Here is a 13,190-nt window from a genome sequence, read left to right on the forward strand (position 1 = left end):
ATGAACCCAGTTAGCACCCCAGGCAGGCCAACTGGGGACTTTCTCATGTCCTTTTCTCTACCCAAGACCTGTGCAGGTGGAAGCCACTCATTAGGGAAAAGCAATTCTGTCGCTTTGAACATGGAAACCAAAAGCAAAGTGCCTGGGACTGACAGCCCTGGATTCTGAGCAGAGGAAACAGAAGTTTGGGAATCTGTAGCTCACTTGACAACACCCACGCGTCTGGCAGGTTGGCATCGGCGGGAGTGAAGTGGCTACAGTGATATTTATGCCTCTGGCAGGCAAGCAGACTGGCTGGTGCAGATGCCCGGGAGAAGCAGCCCTGGCTCTGGCGGTGAGGAGACATGCTGGTAGTGGTTCCCATGCCTGGCATCACTCAGGGTGAGGGCGAGGAAGACAGATGACGGACTGGTTTGGAGGCTTTAATCTTGTGTGATGCAGAGGCAGTCTAGCATGGGTTGGAAGTAGTGTTATCAGATCTGCACTTGAACTTCAGCTGGACTCCTCTCATGACCTTGCGCTGTCATATGACAATCTCAGCTTTGCTTATCTGCAAGTGGAGAGACTGAAGAGTTCATCTGAGCGAAGTCAGTGCACTTGTAGGGGCATGGATGGGTCCCAAACCCATGGCTCTCTTTCGCTGTTAAATGCACGCTCTGTTGTAGCTTGTCTGGGCCTTCTCAATGGCTTTTGATGTTTGGTATCTCCAGAAAGGAGAACAAAGAGGCAACTAACTGTTGGTGGGCAGTCATTGTTACAATGTTTCATGTCAGCTCTGGGTGGCCCTAGTCATTATTAGAAGACTTCACCTTTGCGTGGGTGAATTAGTAACAAGGAAAACTCTGACCTCAATAATGTTTTTCCCTGTGAAGTTTGACAGGATTGAAGTTTTTTGTACTCAAGAGCTTTCGCTACCATTACAGATAAAGGTGAATGGGCCCTCCATTTGCAGAGAACCAGGGAGGGTCCCTGTTCAGCTCCCTGTCTCCACTTCCTCACATCATCCCAGAACAATGGAGGAAGTAGAAGAAACAACGGTCACCAAGAAAGCTACAGGGCTCCTAAGTGTGGAGATGGGAGACAGTGATACCTCAGAACCTGGGGCTCTCTGTGGCTCATTATTTTAGCTTTTATTTCCTTTATTAATGGGTTCAGAATTTCTGTAAACAAAATCCACAAATTACTAATGCTAAAAGAATGGCTTGCCTCTAGGCCTCAGGTTCCTGATTCATAAAGTGAGCCTATTGACCTACATTCAACTCTGTTGTTCTCAGCCACCGGTTTTCTAGAGCTGCCCAGTTCTTTCCCATTTCCCTAGCACTTGGCAGCTCCTGAAAATTAAACAGGAAAGGTTTCATCCACAGCCACTGGAGCTGTGGCCTTTGGCACTTGAAAGCTTTTGGCATGGCCAGAGCTCCAGAACCAGAGACCTGCAAATGAGGCTTCAAGAGATGGATACATGCATGTGGCCTGTAGAAGGGGTACTTAAGGTTTGATCACATGATTCAATAGTACTTCTGGGCTCGAAGACCAAGAAGAAGAGGAGCAGGCTTAACATTTTGCCAAGCATTTGTTGTTGACAGGAAAAAGAAAAGAATATACTGAATGCATTTAGAAGGTAAATTTCTGTACCGAGAGCTATGCACACCACACTCTACCTATACCCACACATCCCCTCACCCCCATACGCTTTCTCTCCCTTTTCTCTCTCTTTCTCCTTCCTTATGATAGTTTACTTTACAAGACAAATGACAAACTGATTCTCAGAGAGGTTGAGTTGCCAAAGGTCACACAGGTTGTTTTTAGAGGAAACGTTCTGAGGTCTGCTTTATTCTGTTCTTTCTGTTCCCATCTGTAAAATGTGGGCAGTCTAATATCAAGGGCTTACAGATGTAAGATTAATTGAGCAGGCACCACCAGTGCATGTGGGCCACAGGACAAGCCTGTCGCATGGGAAGCAGTAGCAGAGGTGTGCCTCCTTGATGCTTCTGACTTAGAGTAACTTTCTATCCATGAAGTCTGCTGCAAGGAGTTCTATTCGGTTCAGGTAGATTCGATGAAGGGAGCTTTGCCATTGTCTAGGGGACCCTGGGCATTTTAATTTAAATCCAACTTGAATAAGGACAAAGATGAACTGGGGTGGTGGCAGCATGATGCTTTGGTCCCCAGAGGCTTGTGCACTTTCTCCTCTCATAGTCACAGCTTCTGGTTATCATGTGACTTCATTTTTGCAATTATAACTGCTCACACAGAGGAATGTGTGCATGCACAGAAAAGAGTTTGTAAGTTTTCCTGTAAAACAGATCATATATAAATGTGTATATGTGTATGTGGATATATATATATATATAGCTATTGTGGTTATCTAAATTGGACTTGCTCTTAAGAAGCCCATGCCTTTTTGGGTAAATAAAACTATTCCCATTTTGTCCATGTTTAGGTTTATTCTGAAATCTTTTGTTGTTGTTCTTGTTCATTTTTTGAGATAAGGGTTTTTCAGTGTAGCCTTGGCTATCCTGGAACTAGCTCTGTAGACTAGACTGGCCTCAAACTCACAGAGATCTATCTGCCTCTGCTTCCCCAATTGCTGGGACTAAAGGTGTGTGCCATCATCTCCAAGCTCTGAAATCTTTTGGTGGAAATTGGAGTGAATGGTGTGCTTGGTGCTGACACGCCTCCATTATCGAGCTGAATGGAAATGAGGATGTGGCTGCTCCTAGGTACTGTCAAGGAGAAGGTTATTGTGGGTCTGAGGTAGAAAACAGCCGGGCATCTGGGAGAGTCCAGACTGAACATGGCAAGCAGAATAAAACACATCATGAGGAGGATGAGGAGAGAGGAGAGAGGAGAGAGGAGACAGGCCAAATGGCTGTTATATGAGAGAAAAAGAAGCTGGGGGAAGAGAGGCAAAGCTCAGGGTCTAGAGAAGTTTAGGGTAGGAGGTGGGGCCTGTGTGTATATTTCTCTCTCTCTCTCTCTCTCTCTCTCTGTGTGTGTGTGTGTGTGTGTGAGTGAGTGAGAGAGAGAGAGAGAGAGAGAGAGAGAGAGAGAGAGAGAGAGAGAGAGAGAGAGATGCTGAGAGAAGCCAAGATTTGGTACAGGCTGAGAGAGCTTTACTTTGATATGTGAATAGCCACTTCAGCCATTTGTCCTGGGTTTCTTCTGGATCCAACACTAATTTTTCTTCAGTAAACACACACACACACACACACACACACACACACACACATGATTGTACTAAGTGTTGGGGTATATATGTCTTAGATTTTTCATTTCGAACACAATGATACCTCTCTAGGCCTTCCTTTCTTGTTAAGCATCCCTATAAAGTCCCTGCCTTTCTCTCTCCCCTCTCTATCACTCCCTCGAGAGAGGCTTCTGACATTCTTGGGTTTGACTCTAAATGATGTTGCCAGCTTGTTGGATACTTTGTCACAGGCTGTAGTTGTGTTGGTGGAGGACACTTAGCCTCAGGCCTATTAGTACTTTTCCAGGGGCTCCTTGGATTGGGAGGAGGGGTGGACCAAGCAGAGACAAACCAGGACTGGCTTCCTTACTGACTTTGAAACTCTGCCTCCTCAAAGGAAACTCAGCAAACTAATAATATCTGACACCTATGTTAGCACGTGGGCTTGATATTTTGTTTTTTTGAGATACTGGCTCTCTTTATTTGAGATACTGATCCATCTGCTAAGTTATTTGAATAATTAATTAATTAATTGACCTCCATTTCCTCTCTCTCCTCTTTTCCCAGCCCTCCCCCCATGATCCTCTCCCCCAATCTATTTATTCCTCTTTCCCTTCTCTTCAGAAAAGGGGAGGGAGGCCTTCCATGAATATGAACCCACCCTGACATATCAAGTCGAACTAAGACTCTGCACATTGCATCTTCTTCTATTGAGGTTAGACCAGGCAGCTCAGTAGGGAAAAAGGGTCCAAAAGGCAGGCAGTAGAGTCAGAGATCATCCATGCTCCCACTCTTAGGAGTCTACTAAAAGGTTGTAGGAAAAAGAGATGGTTTTTTGACCTGGTTCAGAGAGAAGGGAAGCATTTAGTATTGTTTGGTCCATTGTATAAATCAAGCCCTGCTGACTGCTGTTGTAAATGGGAACACCAGATCATGTGACCCTGGGCTCATGTGACAGTGAAAGGAGGCAGTGGGTATTAAGGACGTGACTTGGTGTCTGGGGCACTGCAGGCTCACTAATTCTTTGCTGGCTCTGCCTTGTGCTCAAATCTGGCAGACACAGAGACACTCATGAGAATCTAGACACTTGTAATGTCCAATCAGCCTTCAAAAAGGTCTGCAGAGGGTGCTGGGGAGCTCAGATGTGGGAGTCTAGGGAGAAAGGATGGGGGGAGAGTTGGCCTCAGTGTAAGCTATGAATGTAAGTAAACAGAGGTTAAAATTTAAAGAAATAAGGCTATTTCATGCATCTCACCTACTCCAAAGAAGATGTATATGTTCATATGTTTACCTTAAACCCTACCCTCCTTCAGGAAAAACACTGCCTGGCACATTAAATGCTTCTGAGAATTTAAAACAAATTAATAGTTCGATAGAATTGAGATTGAAGTTTTCACTTTTTTTTCCTGGTGAGAAACGCTTGACAACTGACCTCCAGCTGAAGCCAGCTGGGCTGGGAAGCCTCGAGTTTCTGGTACCCAGGAAACAGCTGGTTAGGCGTGTCTGGGAGCTGTCCTTAGTGCTGAGACAGGCTAGAATGATTAGGAAGATACTGTCCTAGTAGAACCCTCAACCCTGCATATTCCAAAGCTAGGGCTGCCTCCGGGAGCTCTGTGAGGTTTTGATGTTTGGTCAAGGATGAAGCAGAGTTGAATGGCAGAAGGACTTACTCTAGAGAGGCCTGTCTGTCTGTCTGTCGGTCTGTCTGAAACCCATCACTTCAACTCTGGGATCCTCCTGAGGAGCTCATGCTTTGCTTTAAGGGTATTTATTTAAATATTCCATATGACCCATGGGAGGGAGGTGGCATTTATGTCAAGGTATTGATGCTTTTTTGTGTGTCTTCAGCATTCAACTCTGTCATCTTTTATATTTCTCCAAAAAGGCAATCAACATACTTGCTTGGGAGCATCTTGAACTCTTATGTGTTCTTAATATTTTTGAATCTACTCAGCACACATTTTCTGAGCACTCCATCCGTGTCCTGCTCTGCCTAGGATGCTCCATCTATGGATGCAATTGCTCTAAGCTGGGCTGGTTGATCTTGGAGGTTCCTCAACCCTGATCACACTAAGTTGAGGCATCTATGTTTTGTTGGATCAAATGTCCTTGATGGTAGGGTCTTGTAGGAAGATCAAGGACCATAGAATGAACCCAGGTTACTTGGGACATCTTCAAAATCCTATGTTTGAGTGAAAAGCCACATTATAAAGGAATATGCAAAGAATTGCTAATGGTTGTACTAAAAGTTTTAAACATCAGAGTACATTCTATATATTGCTATGACTGGAGAAAAATCAACATAAAATTTATAGTAATGGTCTCCTGGGGAGGAAAGAGGGGGTATACAGTGGGACCGGGCTAAAGAGAGGCAGTCTCTAGACTCAAAAACTGTATCATGCTATTTTTTTTCCTTGTTTGTTTTTTTTTTTCTTTTCCTTTTGCTTTTAAATTTTCGATGTATACGAGACAAGATTACAGGTGTGTGCTACCACTCCTGGTTGGGAAACCTTAATCTTCATTTATAACATTCTACTTCACGAAGTTTAGTGACTTTTATCACTTATGCTTTTAAATATATAGTAACCATTTTATTTTTGGTTGTGAGCCTAGCCTTTAATGGCTGAGCCATCTCTCCAGCCCTATAGTAACCATTTTAAAATGTAATCGACAAATTAAAAAAAAAAAGGAAACTTTTAAAACTGAAAACATCTTTTCTCCCTTACTATCAGTGAGATTCCAGGCAAGTTACCTTTGGAACCTCAGTTTGCATATCCTTAAAATGAGGCTAATTAATTGTTCTCAGTGGAGAGATTGGTGCGTGGGTACCAAGTTGCAACTCAACAGGAAGTTTACATTCTGATGATGTGTTGTCCAGTAGGGACACTTGACAGCTAGGCCTGTGGTAGCTATACATTCCACCACGGCTAGGAAAGAGGATGTTGAATGTTTTCATTTTATTTTCTATTATAATGTCAAGTGTAAGCTGCTGGGCCTGTCCCCATCAGTGTCCTTGGTAGGCCAGTAATATGAAGCGGGTTCAAAACATTGTCTTTGGTTATAATTCATCAGGGTCCAGGTTTGTCTATCAACTCTGACATGTGAGAACCATCCAATATGCCTAATAGTAGATAATTTGTCTGCTTATTCACAGCCTGTACCCAGTAGAGAATGCTCAATTCTGGGACCCTTAAGAACCACCCCCACACACATACATACACACAAACACATGATTGTCAGAAGTTTTTATGATTTTTGTCATCATTACTTCTGCTAAATTTTCATTTAAAACTATTGACAATAGGTCACTTCTGGTGACACGTGACTTTTAATCTCAACACTGGTAAGACAGAAGTTGCTTTTTGTGACTTCAAGGCCAGTTTGGTCTTCATGGTGAGTTCTAGGCCAGCCAGGGCTATGAAATGTACCCTGTGTTCAAAATATTTTCTGACAACAGTTTTCTTATTGTTATTGATAATATATATTTCTTATCATTTATGACTCCTATCTGTGGAAAGAAAAAAATCCTTCTGAATTTCTTAAGTGATAGCTGTGGAGTAACATACTTTTTTTTTTCTCTCTCTTCATGGTAACAAATCCTCTAGCCACAGCGATGTTCTTTCTACAAAATTAGCCAAAGTCCCCCTTTACAGGCCCTCAGTTTGAGAGAATATGAACATAGTCTTTCTTTAGGTCTTCATGTTTTCTTTGTTTTCCCCAAATTGCCATTTGAGAACACTGGTAGGCATGCCACAGTGCCAAACAATCTGAGAAGCAATCGTGGGCTCTATAGTAATAAAGGTTTATCACTGTCCTGAGTTAGACATCTCCTCCTCCTCTATCTTCATCCTGAGATACAGCCACTATAACAAGACGTCATTCTGGAACATAGTCAGATGTGTACAGAGAGAAAAAACCATGTAGCAACTCCTGAGCTAATTCTGGAAGAGTCTTTCAGAAATGAATCAGTATTTCCTTCCAGCCTTCATGGGCCAAGGAAACCACGTGGTTCACTCATAAATCCTGTAGCTCAGGAAAGGAATGAAACTGGAAGAGGAGGAGTCTGGTCTTTAGTTAGAAGACATTCGGTTTCTTTTTGCATCAGACAGAACTGTGTGTTCCTTGATGAAGATGCTCAAGGGCTCCACTTCCCACCTACCCAGTCTCTGCTTCCAAAATAAAGTCCAAGATCTCACGGGTTTTTACGTGATCATGTTTTATGTTCAGGAACATCTAGATCAAAAAAGCAAGGATCATAGTTTCCCTAGGAAGATTTTCTGGGAAGCAAAGGAAACAATCTGAGAAGAGGAGCAAGGTGCTAGCCAGGAAGAGACCTATGTGGGCAGCCCCCGCTAAGCCCTACTGGAGAAATGGGGCAGAGGTAGGCAAAGACCTGCAGGGCAGGATATCAGTCAGAGGCACAAAATGATCTTGGCTGATGCGAATCTGTCCAGATTTGAACAAACCCTCATAAGTCCCCGGCTCTTCTGAAGGTTGCCAGGGAAAGACATTTCTATGCTCAATGTGGAAGTCTTTAGGTGGGTAGGAGGAATCAAAAGAAGGAGTTAAAAATTGAATGCAAGTGTCACCATGTCCCTAATAAGCACCTCCCCCCCCCCGTGTCCCACATTCAGGCTTACTGTTACTTTCAAACTAAAATACAGTGTCAGAACACATGTAGTGTATGTAATATTAGTGAATATTGCCCTTCTGAGAGAGGAATAGAGAAACCACAACACTCTTCTGATCCATAACTCATCTCTAGTCACATTAGGCAGAGATTTGGGATTTCCATCCGGGCATCTCTCCTGTACTCCTCCACGCTGTCAACTGTTTTTCTAAGCTGCAGAAAAGAACTGAGAAGGACATGTGCCCCCCTCCACTGAAGTGACTGATTAGCTTATCACCACCACCCACCCCCCACCTCCACTGCCCCCCAGCCCCTTACCCACCCTATAGAAGGTTGAGCATTTTGCAGGTCTTCAATTTTCCTGGTCTCTTTCCTTTTCATCTAGTATAGCATTTCTTCTGGCACAAACCTCTATCCAAAAACACCAGCACTTGAATTTTCCAGTCAACAACACAGGGTAGTGGCTATATCCACAATTCCTTCTGAGACACAGCTTATAATTTGATTGTGGATCTCTTGAGTGTGGGCTGTGTATTTTCTCTGAGGTCTTTAGACTAACAGAAAGGACTCATTAAACTATTAGTTTTCTATCGCTAGCACATAATTTCTCGTGAGCTTATTGCTTAAAACAGCACATATTAATCCCCTACCCCTTTTACCCCACGGGTCAGAATTTCCATATTCGTACGGGTAGCTGAGTTTTCTGTTTGGTGTATCACAGAAAAATGAAAATGTTGATGGGATTGTGTGTCCCTAAGGTTCATGATTCCTTTAAAATGTTATACCACTCTTGGGAGAATCCAATCCCACATTGCACCGAACTGAGGTCTTCATTGTCATTTTGGCTGTTGTCCGAGGATCACGTTATCTCTTAGAGCTTGTCCTTAGGTCCTCATGTGACCACTTGTTTCTCCAAAGCCAGCAATTTGAATCCCTCAAATCTCTTTTAAAGGTATAACTGGGCATTAGACACCTTCCATGAAATCTTTATTCAAAAAAATTAAAGTGTTCTGATTAAAGATGGTAATTAATTTCTCAATGTTTCTTATTCAAAGAAGTGCTATTTTTTTGCATTTATTGTTTCTGCTCTCACTCCAGAGGATGGGGATGGGGGTGGGGGATTGGATACAAAGCAATCCAACCAGAAGACTCAGATGCCAGATGAACCCCAAGAGGCTGAATGTGATAGCTTAACTATGATGGCTAAACTCTTGGGTAGACTCTTCCCACCAGACCAAGTTTGAATGATTGGCACTTCTGTAAAATACTTAAGGTCCTGACTTTCTATTCTCCTGTCAGGCTTTAGATGTGGTTAAAGGGTGGCGGGCCTCATTGGTTTTTATGTCTTTAATGTAATACTCATTGCTAAAATGCTTTTTAAAAACCCAATTAAGGAATTCTGAAGAAATTCTGCCTGACTCTCTTATAGATAAGAGGTGCAAGCTCCTTGGGCTATTATGGCTTTTCTAAATGTGCTACCACTGCTCTACAGAGACTCCCATTGTTCTGGTCTCCAGGGACGTTTTCCAGCTTCCTTCCCCCCCCCCCCCGCCTGTGTGTGTGTGTGTGTGTGTGTGTGTGTGTGTGTGTGTGTGTATGTGTGCATGTGTGTGTGCGCGAGTGAGAGTGTATGAATAAAACCCACTTTGGGAGTCGATTTCTGCTGGTGTGCTCTAGAATAACAGCTAACCTCAAATTCTCAGTGGTCACCGGCAGCAAAGTTGTATCACATGCATTTGCTTTGTGTCTCAGGGGAGTTGCAACTTCAGCCTCATATCTAAGAGGACAGGCTTCTTGATGCTAGCTCTGTATCAGGGAAGGAAGGAGGGAGGGTAGCTGGTCTAAAAGGTCAACAAGTTACTTCTGACCATACTTTATTATCAAGCTAAGCGGGCATCTCTGTGATCACCAGACAGAAAGGTGTAAATCCTACTACAAAAATGAGTGGATAAAGGGAGGAAAAAACTCATAGCACTAAGTCGACAGAGATCCTTACAATCAGTCTAAAGACATTTTCATCCTCATGGGACCAGGCTTCTCGCCTGCTGTCTAGATTCTTTCTATCTAGTCTCTCAAAGAACGATTCAGTTTTGGAACCTGGGAGAACCAGAAAACACCATAAAGGAGGGCTAGTCTAATGTGTGTGGGTTGGTATTTCTCACCTCTATCACATACTTGGACCTAGACAGTATTAACCTTTCTAATATGTATAGTCATTAAAAAATAAGTTTTAGTAGTATCTTATATTATTTACCTTTCTGTTTGATATACATATAGGATGGGCAACTTGGAGATTACAAGAGCCAATGATTTTACTAGAAAGATGAGTTTAACACGTTGATCAGGAAGGAGAGGGCTCAGACTGTAGCAGGTATTCCTGAGGCTGGCCAATCCATGAGACTGCAAATGTATGACCTCTTTCCCTTCCCAACGTTCAATTCAGTTACAAATGATCCTGATCATTCTGGGCCCCGGGTTCGGTTGATTTCACCATGCAGAGTTGGAGCGTAAATTACACATTCCATTTGGGGGGTGAAAGATGACAGATTAAATACAGAGAAACTAGATACAAAGATGGCATCAGAAACCCAACAAGTATCCTCGGTTCTATGGATCAGTTTTCTATGCGGCACAACAAACAGCCAGACACGTAATTCTGCAGTTAATGTAATTAGGTAATTGACCAACTTACAATTTCCACTGGGCAGGAATTTAACCGCCACAAATCTAGAACCTCTACTGAAATTGGGTTGTTGACTGGCATTGTAGTTGTCTGGAGACATGAAAGGGGACACCAGATAACAGAACTACTTTAGACTTTAGGCAGAACTAATGTCTTTACAGTTGTTAGGTGGAAATCTGTATTCTAAAAAAAAAAAAAAATTTAATGCTGTTATTTTTGTTAACTATTTGCCAGTGGTTTTGGTCCCAGCTCTTAAAGCCACCACAGTTTTTTGAAGTTTCGTACACGGCACAACCACATTGCCCTTTCACAACATAGCAGTTCAGTTAAGAGCCGCCAGGGTCTCTCCCACCCTTTGTGTCAAGATGAAGTCTTCCACCGACAAGGAGATGAGATGATACTTGGCAATCACTGTCACGCTCTATTGGTCAAAATTAATCCAGGGCTTCTGCTGTGCTTACAAAGATGGTAGCATGGAAGGCCAGGACTTACTGAGAGCATCACACAGATTGGGACTGAGAATGCTCTCCTAGCATGGCTGTAGACTCACAGAGATGGAATAGAGCTGACAGAACACAGTCTGGGGAATGCCCATTGCGAGCTGTAGATGGCTCAAAGGGGGCGATAACAGAATGGACTCTACCGTTTGCAATTCTAATTCTGTGCCTCTTTCTGATACAGAAGGATCGGGCGTGAAATTGAGCAAACAGACCCTGGGGTAGCCAGTGGGTCGGCGAATACAAACTGCCTTCTGAAACCGTGTCCCATGGGAGGTAATCCTCCTAATGTCATGGTTTGTATGCTGTGAAGTCAGTACAGTTACCATAATGAAGACGGCAATTGGACTGGATTTGCATAATTATCCCATCAGCCCCGCCTGTTGCCTTGTGAAAGGCTAAATGCTGAGGGCAACCCAGTTCCTTCTGTCACTGAGTTTTTCTCCTCTACTCAAATGAATTTTCTCTTTTTAGGCTTTTTCCTGGGAAAGTCAGTTATAATCCGAGATGCCATCTGTCTCTCTGGCTTTAAGCCAAATGATTTCATTAGAAATTGTAATTTTTTTTTTTTTTTTTTTTTTTTTTTTTTGCTTTCATCCTTCTGAGCTTGTGCCATGGCAGGCGGTAAGGAGCTGGAATGGAGGAATGTCTTGAAAGTAGACAAGGCAAGGATTTGGGTGCTTGTATTTTGGGAAAGATGACTCTAGGAAGCAGCAGGAGGGAGTAGAGAAGTGTGACAGGAAAGAAAGAACGTGATACGGTGTGTGCTGGGAATAGGCATCTTTGGCTTCCACAGAGGCAATCCCCCTGGTGACTCCAGGAACCCACAAAGCCCGCCCTGCCATCATGTCAATGAAACATGGAGGAAGCAGGGATGATCACCACCAACTCTCCTCTATGAACGCTGAAGATACTTCTATTGCAGGTATTTTCTATGGTGCCAGGGTGTGCTCCAGTCTGGCACAGGGCTACTGTTGTTCTTCAAGACTTAAGAGTGGGACCCTTCAGAGGATATGGGAAAGTGAGTGTCAGATGGATATAGTGGCTGATTTTGTGTGTTGATTTGACACAAACTGGAATTATTACAGAGAAAGGAGCCTCCCTTGGGGAAATGCCTCCATGAGATCCAGATGTAAAGCATTTTCTCAATTAGTAATCAAGGCAGGAAGGGCCCATTGTGGGTGGTGCCATCCCTAGGCTGGTAGACCTGGGTTCTATAAAAAAGCAGGCTGAGCAAGCCAGGGGAAGCAAGCAAGCAAGTAAGTAACATCCCTCCATGGCCTCTGCATCAGCTCCTGCCTCCAAGTTCCTGCCCTGTGTGAGTTCTTGTCCTGACTTCCTTCGGTGATGAACAGCATGTGGAAGTGTAAACTGAATAAAAACCCTTTCCTCCCCAACTTGCTACTTGGTTATGTTGTTCTGTGCATGAATACAAACCCTGACAAAGACACCAGGACATGGTTGATCACATTTGGCTAACGGGTGCCTCAGGCACTCGGCATGGTAAATAGCAAAAGGAGGTGCCTGGGAAAATGCAGGCCTTTCTGTTTATTGTCCTGCTTTGCTGATGTTAGCATCTTAGTACCTTTACTTGGGAACTATGTTGATGACTCGCTTTTTTTCCATAGTGTCCTCCCTCATGGTTTGATACTGAAGTACAATGAGCCTCGGGAGGTAAATTGGCAAGGCTGCATCTTGTCTGTTTACAGACAGAGGCAGGGCAGTGTCTCCTCTTAATAAACTCACTAATATATGACCTGAGATGATATTTGACAGAGTGTTAATTGGGTCTGGTTGTGTTTTCATTACGTCTAGGTTGTCTAGGTTATCTAATTAGTGTGTAAAATTTTGTTCATAATATTTTCTTAAAACTTTTTTGTTTTTGTTTTTGTTTGTACATTTATGGGGATGTTTCCATATATGTTTCTAATGTTGGTAATTACTGTCTTGTTTTTTTTCTCAGTTCATCTGAAGATGAACTCACTAACATAACTAACCTGTCCTCCTAAAAAACAGATACCCTGAGCTGGGCAATTGTGGCACACACACTTGGGAGGCAGAGTTGGGTTTCTGTGAGTTCAGAGCCAGCCTGGCCCACAGGTTGAGTTCCAAGACAGTCAGGGCTACACAGAGAAAAACAAACACCACAACAGCAAACCATATATCCTGTGGATTGGTAGTCCTGTGTGTTTA

The sequence above is a fragment of the Micromys minutus genome (assembly GCF_963924665.1).
Source record: "Micromys minutus genome assembly, chromosome: 1".
Taxonomy (NCBI): domain Eukaryota; kingdom Metazoa; phylum Chordata; class Mammalia; order Rodentia; family Muridae; genus Micromys; species Micromys minutus.